The sequence below is a fragment of the Urocitellus parryii genome, chromosome 1, assembly GCF_045843805.1.
Source record: "Urocitellus parryii isolate mUroPar1 chromosome 1, mUroPar1.hap1, whole genome shotgun sequence".
Classification (NCBI taxonomy): domain Eukaryota; kingdom Metazoa; phylum Chordata; class Mammalia; order Rodentia; family Sciuridae; genus Urocitellus; species Urocitellus parryii.
In genome coordinates this window covers 238,133,054-238,153,747 of record NC_135531.1, presented here as the reverse complement: position 1 = coordinate 238,153,747, position 20,694 = coordinate 238,133,054, and positions in this window count along the sequence as shown.

Sequence of the window (20,694 nt, the reverse complement as noted above, 5' to 3'; positions counted from 1 at the left end):
CAGAGATAATTCTGTTGAAGGAAGTGTGTAGGCATCAGTGCACAACCCCCACCCTGCCCCGCCACCTGCCACTTGACTATTTCTCAGTGAACACATTCAGGGGCTGGGATGCTCTCAAGAGAATCTGGCCTGAAGTTTTTCCTCTGTTAGATGGCCTTGTGTCCTTGAGGAATTTGTTAAATATATATCGAAAACAATTAAGTATCTCTTTTTCTCTCTTTCTCACTCATTCTGCATGTATCAATGCACATGACAAATAACTGAGTAAAAATGAAATGTGATTTTAATCTTATATGCATCTTCCCAGTGTTCAATGATAGCACTGATTTTTATTATTCCATCAGGGGAAAGGTGGTGCTTGGGGTTTCTTCTTCAGTTAGGAAGAGTCATTTCAAAGATTTTTTACTTGATCTTTCTCTAATAGCTCTCACTCCACAGATCAAAAATCCATGTGGGTATTGGGTCCTCTGTTGCTAACTTATATCTTCATATAACTCATCACTTTCATAGGTACAAGTTGCATTCACATACCCACTAGGTCACTATGAGATGGACTTAATACCAATAAATATTTATTCATTATCTTCAATAGTTACCCTCTCTGAAGAGTGCACTGTAATGATTAAGGTCAGTTGGAAACCATTGTTCTAATAATCCCATAAAGGGCAAAGTATTTCCATTTTTTAATTCACAATAGTTCTGAAAATGGGTTTCTTTGGGAAAAGCAAAGAAGAAAAATAATAATACACAGTTGTAGTCAAACCTCAGGTCTCTTTTTGAGGTAACTGGCCTCACTTTCAATTAGGAGGTTCTGTCTTTGGATTACAAATAAATATAAAGTGGCTAAGTTTTTGACATTAGGTGAGATTATACATATTTTAATCACTCAAGTCATATATACTAGCAATTAGGCCATTGTTGCATTTAAATTCACCTTGCTTAAGTAACAAAGCCTAGCTGCATATCCTAGACTTGTTATCATTTCTTATTTTTTTGGAAGTACTGGGGATAGAACCCAGCTCTATCACTGAAATACACACAAGCACTTTTATACTTTTTATTTTGAGCCAATGTCTCATGACATTGCCCAGGATGACCTTGAATTTACAATCCTCCTGCTCAGCCTTCTCAGTTGCTGGGATTATAGGTGTAAACCACTGTACTTGGCTAGATTTGTAATTTTAAAAAATCAATAATATAGCAGTATGTTGTCCATATACTTCAGTTCTAGAAATTGAATGATTAGCTGAAGCTACAGGAAAAATTACTCTGATTGTGACCCAAGCTCTTCTGTATATTATTGCAACTATGCCCACCTGTTAAGCACTACTACTATCACTTAAGCACTACCACTAACATTTTGGCTTTTCCACAATCTTGCTGAAATCAAGGAATACATTTTTGGACCAGATCTTGTATTATCATCCAAATTTTAGAGCGCAAACTCTACAAATACTTCCAAGATTTTCCAGTGCATTAATAAAAGGCATATCCTCTGGACCTGTGGGGGATAGGAGGAAAAGTGTTAAATTTACTCTAACATTCCCATCTCCCTAAGCTTCCCTAACACTCTCCTTTGTGTTATTCTAAAAGAGGTAGCTCCAAGGAACATTCTGACATCACCTAATTGGACAATGGAAATTCCTGGGTCATTGTCAGTCAATCAATCAAAGTAATCAGCCACTCTACACTGCTGCTTAAAATAACATACTGGTACAAGAATCTTGATTAGGTGAATTAATATTGATAAAAATTGATGGAAGTATTATTTTAGAAGGAAGGGTATTGGGGAATGAACTCTTGAATCCTTCACCACTGAGCCACATTCCTCAGCCCTATTTTGTATTTTTATTTAGAGACAAGATCTCACTGAGTTGCTTAGCGCCCCATTTTTGCTGAAGCTGGCTTTGAACTCACAGTCCTCCTGCTTTAGCCTCCTGAGCCACTGGCATTACAGGCATGCACCACCAGGCCCGGCTGGAAGTGCTATGTTTTAACTTCTTTGGTCTAATACTCTCAGAAAAATTCTCATATATATTCTCTAAGTTTCTGCAAATGAAAGTTAAGAACTTTATTAATTGTATAAATCAGTGCCATTATAACTAATATAAGCATTCTATTCCCAGGTTAGACTTTTGTATGAAAACCAGTAGAGCTATTTAACTTACGGTGCAATTTTTCACCCACAGTATAAAATTTGGAGTCTCAATTTTATTTATAGAAGCCTTGGGACTATTGGAAAAGATAAATAATTTTAGGATAATTACAGAAATTATCATTGTCAAATTGTCTGACAATGATTGAAATGAATAAAAATTGTTTAATGCTTCCTTTCAAGTCTCCTCAGTTGAGTCAAAGGCAGTCATCCTAACTCTCCACTCACCTTGATTTTATTCAATTTTGATTACACAGCAGATCCTTGGTTTCTGAAAATTCTGTCTTCTTTTTTTTTAATATTTATTTTTTTTAGTTTTTGGCGGACACAACATCTTTGATGGTATGTGGTGCTGAGGATCGAACTCTGGCCGCATGCATGCCAGGCTTGAGCCACATCCCCAGCCCCGAAAATTCTGTCTTCTGTGGACACTTCACACCAGATTATCACAGAAAATAACTTGAATAACTATTTCTTTGCTGTATGGTTTTGACTACCAAACTTCAATTTTCTACTAGCAATTAGGCCATTGTTGCATTTAAATTCACCTTGGTTAGGTAACAAAGCCTAGCTGCATATCCTGTGTAGATTTGTTTGTGGTACCACGATCTCTATCGATCAGTATTTAGATGGGAAAATAAGCAATTCTGGAACTCTAGTGGATAATGACTACTTAAATCTTTAAATTTGTTGGAGTGCTTTTGGCATTCCTGAAAGAACAAATGATGTAAATGGTTCTGTAAAAGTAAAAGAGAAAAAGGTTTTGATTCAAAGATTATGAAGCTGCCACCAAGTCTGAGGCTGAGTTTCTATAGAGTTGCTATTCCCTCTGCTTCTCTTCGAGGAACCTAAGAACTTTCTATCTTATAAACAAATTAGTGCCTCTGAGCAAGACATTTGGGCTCTGTACTCCCACTAATACTGTGAAAACGTTTCCAAGATGCTGGATCTCAAAGCTACCCCAACTGGCTCTCAGAATCATCTCATGTGTCCAACTCTTCCAGATACCATAGGAAAAGTTGAAAGGAATTGGCTCTTTTTTCCTTTCTTCTAATCTCCCCTTAATACCATCTACCAGCATAACATAATAGGAATTAGGGAGTATTAAATTAAGTTTCAATCTTCTAGCCCCAATGATAAACAAAGAAATATAAATGGATAATAATGACAGGAGAAACTGTTAAATACAGAGGAGAGTGATTCTTAGTTTGAATTACATCAAAATCGAATCATTTCTAATATGTCAAAATAATCACATTAATGTCATATTTAGTGACTGCCATCTCGGCACTAAAATAAATCAGCCCATCTAGATAGTACTGGTATATTCAAAAGTGCTTATCAGCTTTGAGTTATATCCAGCATTATCAAGTATGATTGCAGGGAGAATTTTTGGTAAAAGAAAACTGAAGGAGCCTAGTTGCCTGGGGACTTTGATCACAATAAACACTCCGTTTCTTCAAAAATTTGGAGATTTTTGCAAAAAAACAAAGAAGATGGAAAGGAAGGCTTATCTTAAACTATGTTTATCTCCTATATATGGAGGTATTTTCCACAATGGCTACTGTCTGTCAGGATTAATGAAGTATTCTGTGGAGCTCAGATAAACATCTTTGTAGCAATATGAATTGATGAGGCACTAAATCAGTTGTTCCAAGACTGGCTTTCTTTAGATACAGTTTTCTTCTATCTTTAGACATGACTGGAGGAAAGGTGTTTTTCTCTATTAGGTAATAAGGCTCTATAACTATAGCTGTAAGAAACAAAGGAGCTAGTAGAAAAGGGTCATTTCAATTAAAATTAATCAAGCCACAGGTATTTAAATCTCTGACAAATGCTTTTGAAGGAGGTACTATTTCTTCTCAATGAGATTTCCTCTTAGCCCTTAGGTTTGGGATATCCCTATGAAAGTTGCATAGATCTGGGGGCATGGAGCATTGCAATACTTAGCTTTTGGAAGGTAGTTTTCCTGTCTTTTGGACAGTTATAATGGACTACATACTGAAAAGACAGAACCCAAGCTTTTTGTTTTTCTTTTTCCCTGACATATTCTCTGTGTATACTGTTCATTCCAAATAACCCTTAGCTTCAACTGTGATCTATGATTGACAAAGGCAAGAAACTATTAATGTAATGTTCATCAGATTATGGGGCCATTATTTCCTTTTTTATACAACAGAAACAGTTTCAATAATGAATTTCTACTTTATGTAATGTTAGGTTCTTCATTTGGTGATTTTCTATTTTTTTTTTAATGAATGAGATCAGTGCAATGAACTTTCCTCCTTGCTCTCCTTTCTTAGTGTCCCACAGATTTTATGTGTTGTATTGCCATTCTCATTTTCCACTAAGTACTTTTTTATTCCATTCCTGATTTCTTCTGCTATCCATTGGTCATTCAATAACATATTATTAGTCTCCAGACTAGAGTAGGTTCTATATTTTATATTATCATTGATTTCTAATGACATTCCATTATGATCTGATAGAATGTGAAATATTATCTCTAATTTTTTATATTTGCTAAGAGTTGCTTTGTGGCCTAATAAATGGTCTAGTTTAGAGAAGAATCTGTGCACTGCTGAGAAGAAAGTATATTCAGTCATTGATGGATGAAATATTCTATAAGTCTGTTAAGTCTAAATTATACATTTTATTTTTAGTTCTGTATCTTCTTTAGTTTTTGTTCAGAGGATCTATCCAGTAGTGAAGTAGGAATGTTAAAGTCACCCCATATTATTGTGTTGTGGTCTATTTGATTCTTGAATTTGAAAAGCATTTGTTTGATGTACATAGATGCTCCACTGTTTTGGGCATAAATATTTATGATTGTTATGTCTTATTATGCATAATTCCCTTAAGCAGTATGAAACGTCCTTCTTTGCCCCTTCTGATTTAGCTTGGGCTTGAAGTCCACTTTATCTGATATGAGGCTAGAAACCCCTGCTTGTTTAAGCGATCCATGTGAGTAATATGTTTTTTCCTCATCCTTTTATCTTTAGTCTGTGGATGTGTTTATCTATGAGGGAGTCTCTTGGAGGCAGCATAGGGTTGGGTCTTGTTTTTTAATTCAATCTGCCACTATATTTCTTTTGATTGATGAGTTTATTCCATTTACAATCAATGTTATTATTACATGTGATCTTTATTCCCTATCATTTTTATTTGTTTCTGGTTTTTAATTTTAATTAGTTTATCTATTAATAAATGTGTATGTGTGTGTGTGTGTGTGTGTGTGTGTGTGTGTAGTTCCTCCATTTTCTGGTTTTCATTTTTATTTTTCACTCCTTCTTCTTGAAATATCTCATGGAGTATGTTTTGTAGTGTGGGCTTTTTAGTTGTGAATTATTTTAACTTTTGTTTATCATAGAAGGTTTTTATTTCATGATCCATTCTAAAGCTTAATTTTGATGGATGTAGTATTCTTGGTTGGCATCCATTTTCTTTCAGAGGTTGGCATATATTTATCCCAAGACCTCCTAACTTTGAAGGTCTGGTTTGAGAGGTCAGCTGGGATCTGGATTGCTTTTCCTCTACATGTTACTTTTTATTTTCTCTGGCAGCCTTTAAAATTCTAAATTCTGTATGTTAAGCATTTTCATAATAATATACATTGATGTGGGTCAGTTGTACTTTTGTATATTTGAGATCCTGCAAGTCTCCTATATTTGATTTTATATTACATTCCTCAGGTTTGGAAAATTTTCTGATATTACTTCATTGAAAAGTTTCTGTATTACTTTAGTTTGTATCTCCATGCCATAATCTGTCTCCAAAAATCTTAAATTTGGTCTTTTCAAGTTATCCTATTTTTTTTGTAAGTTCTATTCATTGTACCTTAGCATCTTTTCCTAATGGCTAACTTTTTTTCAAGATTATATATTTTGTCTTCTTTGCCTGAAATTCTGTCTTCCAAATGATCTAGTCAGTCGGTGATGCTCTTTCAGTTGAACTTTTAATTTGGTTTATTGGGTCCTTCATTTTGAGGATTTCTGATTGTTTTTTCCAGAATCTCTGCCTCTTTAATTGAAGTGATATTTCACTTTCTCTATTTTCTCTCTGATTTCACTCCTTCACTTCGCAGATCAGTTTAACTATGTACATCCTAAACCCCTTCTCTGACATTTCTTCCACTGTAGTGTCAATGGATTTTATTATTGGAGTATCTTGGTTTGTTTGGGGTTATTTGTTCCCTCACTTTTTTATGTTCTTTGTCTGTCTACCCATCTAACAGTATGTATCTGAGGCAGTAGGGTTTCTACCCTGTGGACTTATAGTGTCCCAGAAGTTTTCCAGTACCTCACTCTTTAGGGGTATACAAGTAATAACAACAACCAATGCAAAAAATATACAGAATTAAACCAAATAATTCCTACTATGACTTCTACAATGTTAATTATCACAGCAAACAGAAATCATATTATCAGTTATTGCCTACAATAAAAACAACAAGTTTGCAAAAGGGTTTACAATTTCAAATGGTAGACAGGGAGAGAACAGAAGTGATATAGGATGTGATGATTGTGAGGAGAAAAATAGAAGTAAAAAATTAAAAGCAGAGTGAAAGAGCAAACAATAGATATTTGCTGTCAATAGAGAAAAGAGAAAAAAATCAGGAAATAGGTGAGAGAAAAATATATATAATGTAAATTTTTTAAATTAAAAATAAAGATAAAAGAGTAAATATATATATATAGATAGATAGATAGATAGATATAGATATATCTCAAACATCCTGGTTCTTTAAAAAAAAAACTAATCCTTGTAAAGTAACTACTTTCAGAAAAGAGAAAAAGAATATGAGTATGCATAAATGTCCATTAGGATCACAATTTAACAGAGAAAAGGAAGGGAAGAAGAAAGAACAACAATAACAAAAAATCTAAATGAAAAGTTTAAGAATTATTTCCAATGGAGTCCAAAAGATTCTCAGCTTCTCTTCTCAGCATTTTCAGTTGAGGTCATCTGGAGTGTGACGCTCCACCCTCTGGGTTCTTCAGTGAGAGAACTAGTCTTGTAGGCAGAATTCCTGAGGGCAAAGTCTAGGCTTAGGTGGGCTCCACTCTCTTGAATGAATGCCAATTGGTCTGGAGATTTTAGATCCGCACACCTCTAGGACCCACTAATTGCTGGTCCATGCTGGAAGACTGTATCCCTGGTATCTCCCCTGGGTTCCACTCATATCGGGGAGGAGCCAATTTTTAGTCCTCTCTGTCACCTGCAGCCTCCATGTTTCCTGGTTATGCATTCAGCATCCAAACTCAATCTCACCCACCCTGCCCTTCCAAATTCCTAGCAGTTGTCTCTCTCCAAGCAGGTTCTGGAACATCCTGATTGGAGGGAAAGGGGTAGAGCTGGGTGGGTTTCCATGACTATTTGTGCCCTGTGTAAACCTTTTTCTACATTTGATTTGTCCTGATCACTTAAGCACACTGTATGTTGTGCAATGTGTTTTCTGTGCCTGTATTTGAGGCCAAACTCAGGTCTACCAGGATTCAGCTCCCTCCGCTGTGGGTCCCTGTGCTGAAGCACCAAAGTGGTTCCTTCCTTTGTCCTCTGCACACAGCCTGGAGATATGGAGGCTTATTTCCTGCACAAGGATATTCTGCAGTGTGCCTTTCAGGTCTGTCAGGCAATGTCCTTGATCTCTAAATGCTCAGTACCCAGATATGCCTCAGGCCTTCTAAAACTGTGTGTTCCTTTAATTCCCATGTTCCTCCACTTTGCTCATGAAGGACCACTTGGTTGATGCTTTTCACTCTGCCAAGGTAGCAGATGTGCTGCTGGAATTTCTTCTTTATTTTAATATATTCAATCTCCTGAGTCCCTAATCTGCTTTGAATGTACAGTTTTAAATTCCAATAAAGCCTTCACCCCTATTCCACCATCTTGAAAATTCCCAGGAGGAGGTTATTGTTATCAAAATTTCTTCTCCCGTTTTCATGGAGAGTTAATAATGGGTAATATTTACTACATTTTCACCACCTCCACCACCACTCCTTGCCCCCCAGAAGAGAGAAAAGATGTAGTCCTCAGTTTCATAAATGTTTCACAAAGAAAAGCAGCAGATTCTCCTATAGCCAATGAAGGTGTGTTTTTGTAGTTGTGAGGAGTGGGGATGGCACAGGTATTTTCTGGCACTAATTGCCTTAATAGTCACCGGCCATTCTGTTCTCTTTTATGAATTATACAAAAAGGAACAGATTAGATTCCCCTGCTTCCCTTTGATTATTAGTAAAGATTTTTTAATTACTATAAGTAACAAAATAAAATTTCAAAGTATCAAACTTAATTACCTGTATTATATATATATATGGACAAGTTATTATGACTTAATACAACAGGATCACTTGATTGTATGTGATCATTATGCTGTTTGGTTGTCTAATGGTCTCAGAAACTAGTAATTACAAAACCTGTAAGAGTAGAAATAGCACAGTTTATAGCATGCAAGAGACTATGATTACCTAAACAAGATTACTATATGATTTTTTAAGGAAATATATGAAAATTAAGGAATTATGGGAGAAGTATGACTTAAAAATCCATCAGAAGTTTTTAGAATACAAAATTAAAATTGCCATTTTAACTTAACTTTGCTATCTAACTTTGATTACTGATCATTTCCAAAAGCAATTGCTTAATTATGGTATAAGAAATCTGTGATCCTTCTGCAAGATACAGCCCACTCAAGTATATAGCTAGAGATGGTATGCACTTCATTACAATCAGCGAATATAATATGAAAAACAATTCAGAAATGATTCTATTTTTAATCAAATATGCTAAAGCTTATTCTTTCCTATTAAACTGATAAAACTTTACAACCTATGAAAATATCTTTGTACAGAGTTCACCTAGAGAAACGTTCAGCTAGATCAATATATAAATCTATTTCATTAATTTTAGTCTAAATTATCTGTGTATTCTTGTGGGCTCTACAGAAGGCAAATATGGACAGAAACAGCAAAACCTAAAAGGAGAACAGGGCAATCTGAATTATGGTTTCACTTTAGCACATTAACAATTTACATATTAAGCATATTTTCCTGTTTTAACCTGGATATTTCCATCTATTTTAATTCTGATATTATTTGTACTAAAATAAGAGAGAGAGAGAGAGAGAGAGAGAGAGAGAGAGAGAGAGAGAGAGAGAGAAGAGTAGAGAGAATCCCTAATATACAAATTGAAATACAGGATACAGTAAAAATAATATTTTTAATAAAAACATCTAAAACTTGATTATATTTCATTTAATGATTAAAGAAAATAAGTGATCACAGAAGGCCAATTACAGTAGTTCAAATTTATGCTTTTTGCTTGCATGTTAAGCCTACTACATTGGGAAGTTTTCATTATTAAAATCAAACAAAAATATCCATGTGAACAAATTTTTACATAGAATTTAGTAGAATCATACAGCAAAATTGAGGGGTGCCCTTTCTACCTGGGAATACTTTTTCTAGTATTTTAGCTTCCTTTCCTGTTAGATTAAAAGCAGAAAGGGACCTTGTGCAAGACATACATGCATCCAAAATCTTAATCCGTGACATAATTCTTCCAAAATGTCTATTTCTATGAACACATTTTTTGGAAAGATGTAGAGATGCGTACATAAGTTTATATGTGAATATTTGTGATAACTTTGTTCATAAAGAAGAAAAATTAACAATACTTGGTGAAACTTTTTGCTTTAAAAATGATAAAAATAGCTTTTCCTCAATAAGTAACCATTATTTAGTAAAACAGGCAGTTTCCTGGATTGATCTTGAACTAATAATGTAATAAGCATTTTCATATGATGCTTGAAAAACTGAGATTATTTGTTTTAGTTTTCCTAAGACTCAAAATCAAATCTCATTTATCTCTTTATAAGACCTAAAAGCTGGCTCAATTGGATTTAAACAGTTTGTTCTAATTTTATTTATTTACTCAAAAACTTTTGCTGGAGAATTCATTAATTTATGGGCACTGTGCTCAATATTGAGGATAAAGAAAGAAATTAAGAGTCTTATTCTTTAGAGAGAGGTATGCCTTTTGAGATGTGTTATGAAGGATTGGAAAAGAAGTGGTAAGAAGTATAGGGATTATTATTATATCTGTCTTTCCTGATTGCTCTACATAGACACATGATTTGGTTATGGTACACAGAAGTCACTCATTGAATTGAAAATACTTTCAAGTAGATATGTACTTGGTTTAAGAATTGCTTTATTTTTTGTATTTAAAAATTTTTTATTATGTACTCTGAAATATATCATGGGAAAATCTCTTCCTTCTCTCAAAATAAAAGCACTTGTATTGCTCTGTGAATGTTACATAATCAAAATAAAATAACCATGCTGAATCTTTTGCTAACACAGGGCATCCACTTAGATAAGGCAAATTATTGACAGATTTAAATTACAAACTCTGGGTTTTCCATGCATACTGTTTTTTTTTTTCAAAAAAGGAATTTTATTGAGTGTTCTCAGAAATAAGGACTTGCCCATCAGGAGAAAATATTAATTTTATCTTCTTTTCCAATTAGTACTTCATTGATACATAGATATGTATGTTGAAAAGTGTTACAAGGCACACCTCAGATGTATAATAATATGCTTAGCAAAGTAACAATTTACCCACATTTTATCCTTTCTATCTTCTGTTTTAAGATAAGACTTCTTATGCAAGAGGACATTATAAAAACTATTGCCTTTTTATCATGGCATTAGTTTTTTATTAATGTTTTACCATATGCATTGTTTTATTGAATATCATGTATGTTTTTAAAAATTCAAAGTTGCTAAAATACAGATATAATTTTGAAATGAAGAAGATAAAACCAGTAAGTTTTTAGGTACATACAAAACAGTTAACACATATGAAATTGCAGGAAAATTGGTCAATCCTAAAGATAGTTTCCAAAATTTTATTTATTAAATTGGCACAGAAATAAAAATAATGAAAACACCATAAATTGCATTTGTAAATCATAAAAAGCATGTTATCTCTATGCTAAACTATGTGATAAAAGCAGAAATTAAGGCACATATATGTTTACTATTAACTACTTGCTGAAATGAAAATATACTAACCATTGTTAGTTTCTATGCATTAGATAGGTTCTTTTTTATTTATTTATTTTTATTGGTTGTTCAAATCATTACAAAGCTCTTGACATATCATATTTCATACATTAGATTCAAGTGGGTTATGAACTCCCATTTTTACCCCAAATACAGATTGCAGAATCACATCGGTTACACATCCACATTTTTACATAATGCCCTATTAGTAACTGTTGTATTCTGCTATGTTTCCTATCCTCTACTATCCCCCTCCCCTCCCCTCCCCTCCCATCTTCTCTCTCTACCCATCTACTGTAATTCATTTCTCTCCTTCTTTATTTTCCCATTCCCCTCACAACTTCTTACATGTAATTTTGTATAACAATGAGGTTCTTTAACTTCATTGATAACTAGGTTCCCCTTAGGAAAATTGATATTTATCTATCAAGAGGAGCATAATATTTCTTATGGGAACATTGCCTCCTATTCTAACAGAGTTCAAATGAGAGTTTGCATTCTCATGTGGCTTATACCCAAAGACACAGTTCTCAAGGAAGACTTTAACTGTATCCCTCCACTGATAATATTGAATTTTGTATGAAAAAGAAAAAGTCTTGATTTCTGTCTTGTTGGTAAAAAGAAAAATGTGGCAATGAAAAGCTGCTAATGGGAAGGTGGTCAGCCCTGTGGAGAAAGCCAGTAAGAGAGATGAAACCAGATCACAAAGTGGAGAAACAAGACATGAAGAGACAGCTCTGGCAGCATCAGAGTCCCAGTCCTTTGCCTCAGCACCAGCCTTTCCAGCACAGTTTTGTGTCATGAACCAAGAAATCCTTTCTTTTGCCTGAGCAAGTTGAAATTGGGTTTCAGACAAGATTGGATGTATTCAAACTGGTATGGCTGTACACTGAAGTTGGGTTTTAGTCATTCATCCAAAAGAGAACTGAACAATTTTATTGTTCAATATTGCAGCCTTTAAAAATCATTTTGAATCAACTATTGAAAATATTGCTAAATTTCTAATAATTCTGAAATGCAAGTTGTTTTATCTAATATAATACTAATTCTTTTAAAAGAATGGATTTGTCATAACCAGGTAGGATTTTAGTCACATGTTTAAGATAAAAATCATCAAAATTTAAACAAGAGTACACTATGCATCATCCTACGAAGCTATCATCCCTAAAAACTTTTCCATAAATACTTTTAGTAAAGAGGAGTTAAGTAGGTAAAAAGAAAGAAAGAAAGAAAACAAGTGAGACCCCCATTTAAGGAAAAAGAATCATTCGGTTAAAATAACCTTTGGGAATTATTTTTAAAAGAGATTATTTCTAGAGCAGTTTTGGTTAATAGCAAATTTGAGAGGAAAGTAAAGTGAGTTATGATGTACCTTCACCACATGTGCACAATCCTCTCCTATTACCAATATCCTGAAAAAACTCAAATAAAAGGTATGAAAAAGGTAGGATATGAATGAGACAGGAATCAAGGCATGCCATTACAAAAAAATTAATCAATCAATCAACAAAACACAAAAGGAGGGTTTGTGAAATGTGCCTAGCTTCTGCAAGACCCTTTGTTCAATCCCCAGGACAAAAACAACAACAACAACACACACACACACACACACACACACACACACGTACACGTACACATGGGACAAGAGAAGACAAACGCAGGCCAAAAGGGGGAAAATAAAGTTACAAGACAGACATGAAACAATTAATAGAATGCTAAGTACTTCTCTACCAGTAACTACTTTGATAGCAAATGTATTAAACTTCAAATAAAGAAAAATAGAGAGTAACAATGGAAAACAAAAACAACAAAATAAAACCCAAATTTTAACTACATCCTGTCAAGAAGAGACTCATTTTAGATTTATAGACACACATAGGCTGAGAGCAAAGTTTTTAGTCTTGAAATTAAAACAAAATACAAACATTATATAATGACAAAAAGATCAATTCACAAAGAAAAAAATAACAATTATAAATACATATGTACACATCATCAGAGCACCCAAATATATAAAATTAACCTTGACAGAACTGAATTGGGAAATAGATATCAACACCATAATAGGAGGACATTTCAATATCTCTCATTCAATAGTGAATAGAACATCTAGACAGAAGATCAATAAGGAAACAGGGGACTTGAATAACATATAGACAAAATGGCCTTGCCAAACATATACAAAACACACTCAACGACAAGAAGATGATATATATTTATCTTTAATCTTAACAAAATTATGAAGATTAAAATTATAACAATTATCTTTTTCAATCAAAATGGAACAACACTAGAAATAAAACTGGAAGTTAACAAATATGTGGCATCTAAACAACACATTCTTGAACAACTATTATGTCAAAGAAGATTTAAAATTAAAAAAGAGAAGGTAGACATTATAACTGATGCCATAGTAAAACAATGTTTATAAGAAATTACTATAAACTATTTTACTCCAACAAATTAAATAATCTAGAAAAAGTGGAAAAATTACTAGAAACAAAATCTACAAGACCAACTCAAGAAAAATGAAAATTCTACACAGATCTATAACTAATATGGAGCATGTCTATAACTAGTAATCAAAAGCCTCCCAACAAAGAAAAGTCTAGGACCTGAGGGCTTAGTGAATTTTACCAAATTTGTAGAGATGAACTAATCCAATTTTTCTCAAACACTTCCAAAAAATTTGAAGAGGAAGGAACAATTCCAAACTTATTTTATGAGGTCAGCATTACCAGAAAAAGACACTGAAAGAAAATTTCAGACCGATGTCGCTAATGAATATAAGCATAAAAATTGTCAACACACTACCAAAAAACTGAATTTAAGAGCATATTAAAAGAAATACCAAACAAAACCAAGTGTGATTTATTCCTGGGATCCAAAGATGGTTCAGCCTACAAAATCCATCAATGTAATTTACCACATTAACATGATCATGTTGATGAATGGAGAAAAAAAAAGTTTGACAAAATTCACTACCCTTTCATAGTGAAAAAACTTAACAAACTAGGAATAAAAGGAAATCGCCTCAGTATGATAAAACCATATGTGAAAATCCCACAAGCAACTTTATATTCAATAGTGAAATACTGAATGACTTTTTTCTAAGATCAAGAATAAGGCAAGGATGTCCACCCTAAAATCTTCTATTCAACACATTACAGGAAGTCCTAACCAGAACTGTTGGGCAAAAAGAAAAGAAAGAAAGAAAATCCATTTATATCTGATAAATATGGAGAAATGACAGTGGAATATGATGGACATTATTATCCAAAGTACACGTATGAAGACACTAATTGGTGTGAATATACTTTGTATACAACTAGAGATGAAAAATTGTTCTCTATATGTGTAGTAAGAATTGTAATGCATTCCACTGTCATATATAAATTTAAAAATTAATTTAAAAAAAAATCTGAGAAACATGGAGCAAAATTGTGCCTGTTTACAACTGACATGGTCTAATGTACAGAAAATCCAAAAGGTTTCATTAAAAATCTGTTAGATATAATAAACTGATTCAACAAATATTTATGATACAAAATTAACATGAAAACATCAACTGCATTTCTATATGCTAACAGTAAGCAATACAAAAATAAAATTAGAAAACATTTTATTTATAGTAGCAGCACAAAGAATAAGATACTAAGTAGTAAACTTATTCCATAGGTGAAAGTTATATACATTCAAAAATTAAAAATATATATATTAAAAGAAGTAAAGAAGACACAAGTAAATGAAAAGACATTTCATGCTCATACTCATAGTTTGGAGGACTTAATATTGCTATTATGCTCATAGTACCTAAAGTAATCTACAGATTCAATGAGTCTCTCAAAATCCCAATGAATTTCTTTCTTTCTTTCTTTCTTTCTTTTTGTTTTGAAGAAATAGGACAAACATAATAAAATTTGTATAGAACCACGTAGGACCCCAAGTAGACAAAACAATCTTGGGAAAGAAGAACAATCCTGGAGACCTCAATTTCTTGACTCTAACACATATTTCAAAGCTAAAGTAATCAAAAGAATAGTGTATAGCATAAAAAGAGATACACAGACCAATGAAACAGAACAGAGAGTCCTAGATAGGCTTACATGTATATGATTAATGGTCTGAAGATCAGGGTAAAGAGAGTACACTCTTGAGAAAGAACTGTTTCTTCCATCAAATAGATCAAGTTAAAGTGGATATCTGTGTGCCAAATAAATAAATATATAAATAAATAAGAAAATGGTCTTTTATACTATACCAAATTATCAAGTAAAAATTGATTAAAGACTTAAAAGCTGAAAGCTTAAAACTAGTAGAAGAAAACATAGGAGCACTTGGCAATAATTTCATGAATACCATACCAAAAACACAAATAACAAATATAGTAATAGACAATTTTGGATTACATCAAACAAAAGGAACAATGTACAACAAAGGAAATAATCCAAAAAGTTATATAATCAACAAAATTAAGTGGAATCCTACAGAATTTTTAAAAATTACAAACAATATATCTAAGTAGTTAACAAAAATATAAATAAAACTCATGCAACTTTCAGGCAAAAAATAAGTAACACAAATGAAAAATAAAAAAAAGGACTTGAGTAGAAATTTTTTCTAAAAAAGACATAGAAATGGCCAATAGATATGTACAAAGATATTTGACATCACAAATCATCAAGGAAATGAAAATCAAAACCATGAGAAATCACCTCACACCAAATAGGATGGCAAACATGAAACAAAACCAAAAAATTACAAATACTGCTGAGGCTGTTGAGAAATTAAAACCCTTGTGGACTTTTGGTGGGAATGTAAAATGGTATAGCTGCTATAGAAAATAGTTTGGAAGTTGCTCAAAATATTAAAAATAAAACTACCATGTGAGCCAGCAATCTGATTTCTGGGAATTATTCAAAATTGAAACCAGGATCTCAGTGGTATCTGCATTACTATTACTATTACAAACACTTAGTGCATTACTATATTCATTGCAACATTATTTTCAATAACCAAGATGTAGAATCAATTAAAGTGTCCATAGTTGGGTGAATGGATAAAAATTTGTGGTACATTGATAACAACAACATGATACAGTCTTATGAAGGAAAGAAATTCTGTCACATGCTACAAGATGAGCCTCAAGGTCATTATAGTAAGTGAAATAAGTAATCCACAAAGGACAGATCCTACATAATTATACTATTATTGAAGAATCTATAGTCATCAAACTCACAGAAGCATAGTAGAATGGTGTTCACCAGGGGCTGAAGGGAGAGAGAAATGAGGAGCTACTGTTCAATGCATATACAATTTCAGTCAAGCAGATTGGCTCTACAACACTGTGCATACAGTTTAACAACTGCACTGTACACTTAAAAATTTGTTAAGAGTGTATATTTTATATGATACATATGAAACCCATAAAAACATATGTGTTTTTATGACATAAAAGTGTCATGATTACTTCATTGGTCCCCTATATTATGTCCTTCAAATCATCATTGAAGATATCTAAAAAGAGTCAAAGTCATATTTACAAACTATATGTTACTTACAATTTCCAATTTTCTAAAATGGTTAAGTTTTATGGGTTATGTTGAATTTATTTCTTTTTAAGTCTATATTTACCTATTTTTCATCTAAGCACATCTCTCTCTTCTAGTTATTCAGAACAACTTTTTTAATCCATTTACATCCTATTTTTCTTTGTCTTCTTCTTGGTTCGTCATGATTTCTTACTGGCACTGACCTCCCTCACACAATATTTTTGTACTCTATTTTATTATTTTACAATGTTTATGTAACTATAAAATCTGTCTATTGTCATATTTATATAACATTTTTCGTTTCACATCACATAACTCTTGGCTATTTTGCAAAAAATATTTCTGTTCCTAGTTGAATTTAAGCTCTTGTACAGTCTAAAGCTTCAATTGGGAATTATTTCCTCCTACTTAATTTCTTGAATTTAAAGTATAATCTGAACCATTACTTTACTGAAGTGTATACTCAAAATCAGGAAAAACAAGTCTATTAAATGCTTGCTAATTGTATCAGAAAAGTCATCACTGAAACTTCAGGAAAGAAACAGAAGAGAGATAAAGGTCTAGTGATATGATCCCCACACAATATTTCCACTCACACCCTTTCTCTCTCTATTCCCACCTACCAGTGTGCACCCCCCACTTAAAAAAAAAAAAGAAAAGAAAAAGGAATGCTTTCAGTGAAAGAAAGGTAATGTGGCCAGTTATTGAAAGAACCAGGAGGACTCAGCCCTGCACTATCATAAGGAAACAAATGTGAGAGAAGATAAGAAAATTCAATGAGAAGCAATAGGAAGAACCAGAGAAAATAGTCTAAACAACAGAACAGCACGTAAGAAAACACACTTAATGGGAGGAAGCAGGCACAGTTCTTGAGAGGTAATTAATAAAAATCAGAGGCCATCTAGGTTTCTGAATTTGGAAATAATATTTTATAGAGTAAAATTTAAAACAGAAGCAACCATATGAACAAATTCCTTCCCTCTCAAAATTTTTCACTGGGGCCCCTGCAATGCTAATTTTTCATAAGCATTGCCCATACAATTATACTGTGCTCAGAAGTACTACCCAGGACAACTTGCTTCAAGTAAACCCCAGAGTATATTTTTCTCTGAAATCTCAACCTCACCACTGCTACAGGAGAATAGTCACAATTTGACCTTCCATAAATACAGGGCTGGAAGACTGCCTCAGTTAGAAATGCCTATGTTCCAACCCACACTCGTCCATCTAGCCCCAGTCCTCCTGCACTGCCATGGTGGCCTTTTCTCTATATCTGCACAAACAACATTCCCTCCCACATCCTTGGTGATTCTGCTGTATTAAGCATCATCTTCACAGTTCTGTCCTCCTTGTTTTGTTTTGTTTTTGTCTCTATTACCCTTGTATCAAATTAATTTAAAAATACACAACAAAAATATGACAAAATCGCTCTTTCAATATTGTTTTCCTATAGCATATTCCCATCTGTTTTTTTTTTTTTTTGTGCTCAAGCATCTTGAGTTTTCTATGTAAATTCTCTGCACTTCCCTTTCCTCATTTATGTCTACATGCATTTCATTGTGACTTTTCCCTGTTACTAGGAAACTGCTTTCAATCATCGCTAGCAACTCCCTGGATTCAAAATGCAGTGAGCACATTTAATTCATTCTTTGCTTTCACTCTCCTCTCCTCCTCTTTTCACTTCTCATGATGCTATTCAATAAGAACATTTTGGGGTTACACTGCGATTTCCAAGATACTGTTCTCTATTATTTGTTTTGTTGTTGTTGTTTTACTCTGAATTAATTTTCCTTCATCATTCCTTAAAAATCCATGTTTTGCTCTTCTGATCTTACCTCTTATGTCCTAATTACATTCTCTAACTAAAACCTGTATTTCATTCTAGAATCTTTTCAGAAATTTAGAGTCATATTTCCAAATTCCTGCCAGACTTCAGCACTTGGAAGTCACATAAGTGCTTAAATTTCAGCATGGCTAATCCTGAACTTGTCATCTCCAAGCCTGTTTTTCTTTCAGTTTTCTTTATTTTAGGCAATTGCATCATCTAATCCTCCTAGCTGGGAATGATACTCAGTACTCTACCAAAGCTTTCCACTAATTTATTAAGCCCTATAGATTCTGTCTTCGAATTATCTTCTAAATTGGACCACAGATTTAATGCTTTCAATGTATATGTCAATTTATCATGCATATTTTTAAAATACTTGATGTTAAAGACAAAATGACACAGGGTTTTATGTCAAATCCTCCCTGTAGTTCTTACTAATTGTGACTCTTCAATTCATTTAATACATCTTTAATTGATATAAAAAGTATCCTTCTTACAGGTTTAAATTAAATCATGCATATAAATTCCTATTCCTGGGTAACCACTCAATATTATTATCATTATTATTACTATTATTATTTCATTATCATCATTAGCTTATGGGGTTCTCATGGCAGAAAAGTGGAAGGGTAAGTGGGTGTGCACAGAGATCACATGATAAGTGAGGAAGCAAGAGAGGACACAAACTTACTTTATAACCACCATTTTCCTTTTAATTGATTCAGTCCTGTGAAAACTCACTACCCTAAAATGTGTTTGTCTATTCATGAGGGCTCTTTCCCTAGGACTCAAACACCTCTCACTAGAATCCATTTCTCAGTTGGAAGATTTAAGCCTCAATACAAGTTTTGGTGAGAAAAGGTCAGTTTAAATTATAGCAAGGACACATTCTCAGTTTGTGAAAAACAAAAAGATCAATGAAGAACACTCATTCAGTTATTATAAAGAATCTCTGCAGCTCTGAAGGCAAAGAACATCTTAAAATGGAAAAATTATGATGAGAAAATTATGATGAGAAAAATATCAACCGCACTGCAACTTCTAATACACTAAGAGCCACCTTGACTAGAAGGAAATGCAGTTCCCAATGGACACAGGCATTTACATGGGTAAATGTTTTGTCCCAGAACACAATAAAACAGTGCCATGATCCTATAAGAAATGCATGTCAATCAGCAGGCAAGGCTCCTGGGATTATAGAAGGAATGAGGGGACCAACTTTTTTTTTCTTTTCTTCCTTCCTTCCTTCCAATGGTATGCATTGTTCATGATGAGAGTCTTGCTTTTTAAGGTACTAAGGTATCGAAAACCAGGATCATAAAACCAATATAATTCCTAAAAATTTGCATTCATAATTTTGGAAGACATAAAAATTATAGAGTTACTTTGACCTAATATATCTTACATCTAATTTACTCTTTCCCCTAATAATCTCTGTGTACATAGCCAGACATGCATATAAACACAAATGAACCTTTTGTTTAAATACTTGAAATAATCAAGGAACAGATACTTTTTATATTGATACTAGTTTTGTTGTTTCCATATGTAATATCCTGTTCTAAGAAACAATTGGGTGGGCTCAGCACGTCCTCCTGGAATAGATTGTAATCATTTTATCTGGGGGTTCCCATTCATTGGGCCAATGTTTTCTTTATTCATTAGAACACTTTGTCCTGCTACAGCACTAAATACCCCTCTCCTGACTGATATGCAAAGCATCTGTAGTGTAGGGAATATTATCTCTCTGTGTTCAGAAAAACAAAATGGAACAAAGTTTATATCTTCCAGAAATAAACAGCACAGTTCTTTATTCTGGCCACTATACTTGTGGTTCTCAGGATGTCCCACCCTCAATCAATCACTGATAACTTAATAAACACTTCTTAAGTATTATACCCTTGATGATGGTGAACCAGACACTATAAGTAACCTAGGTGTCTGAAAAAGGTGTTTTCTCTACTACTTTTACAACTAGCCCCACGCACGTTTATTTGAACTGCTCTAATTTCTGTGCCTCCCTCTTCATGCCATCCATAAATGAATGGTATATTCATTTTATGCTTCCAGGTATCCTATATTTCAAGAAAA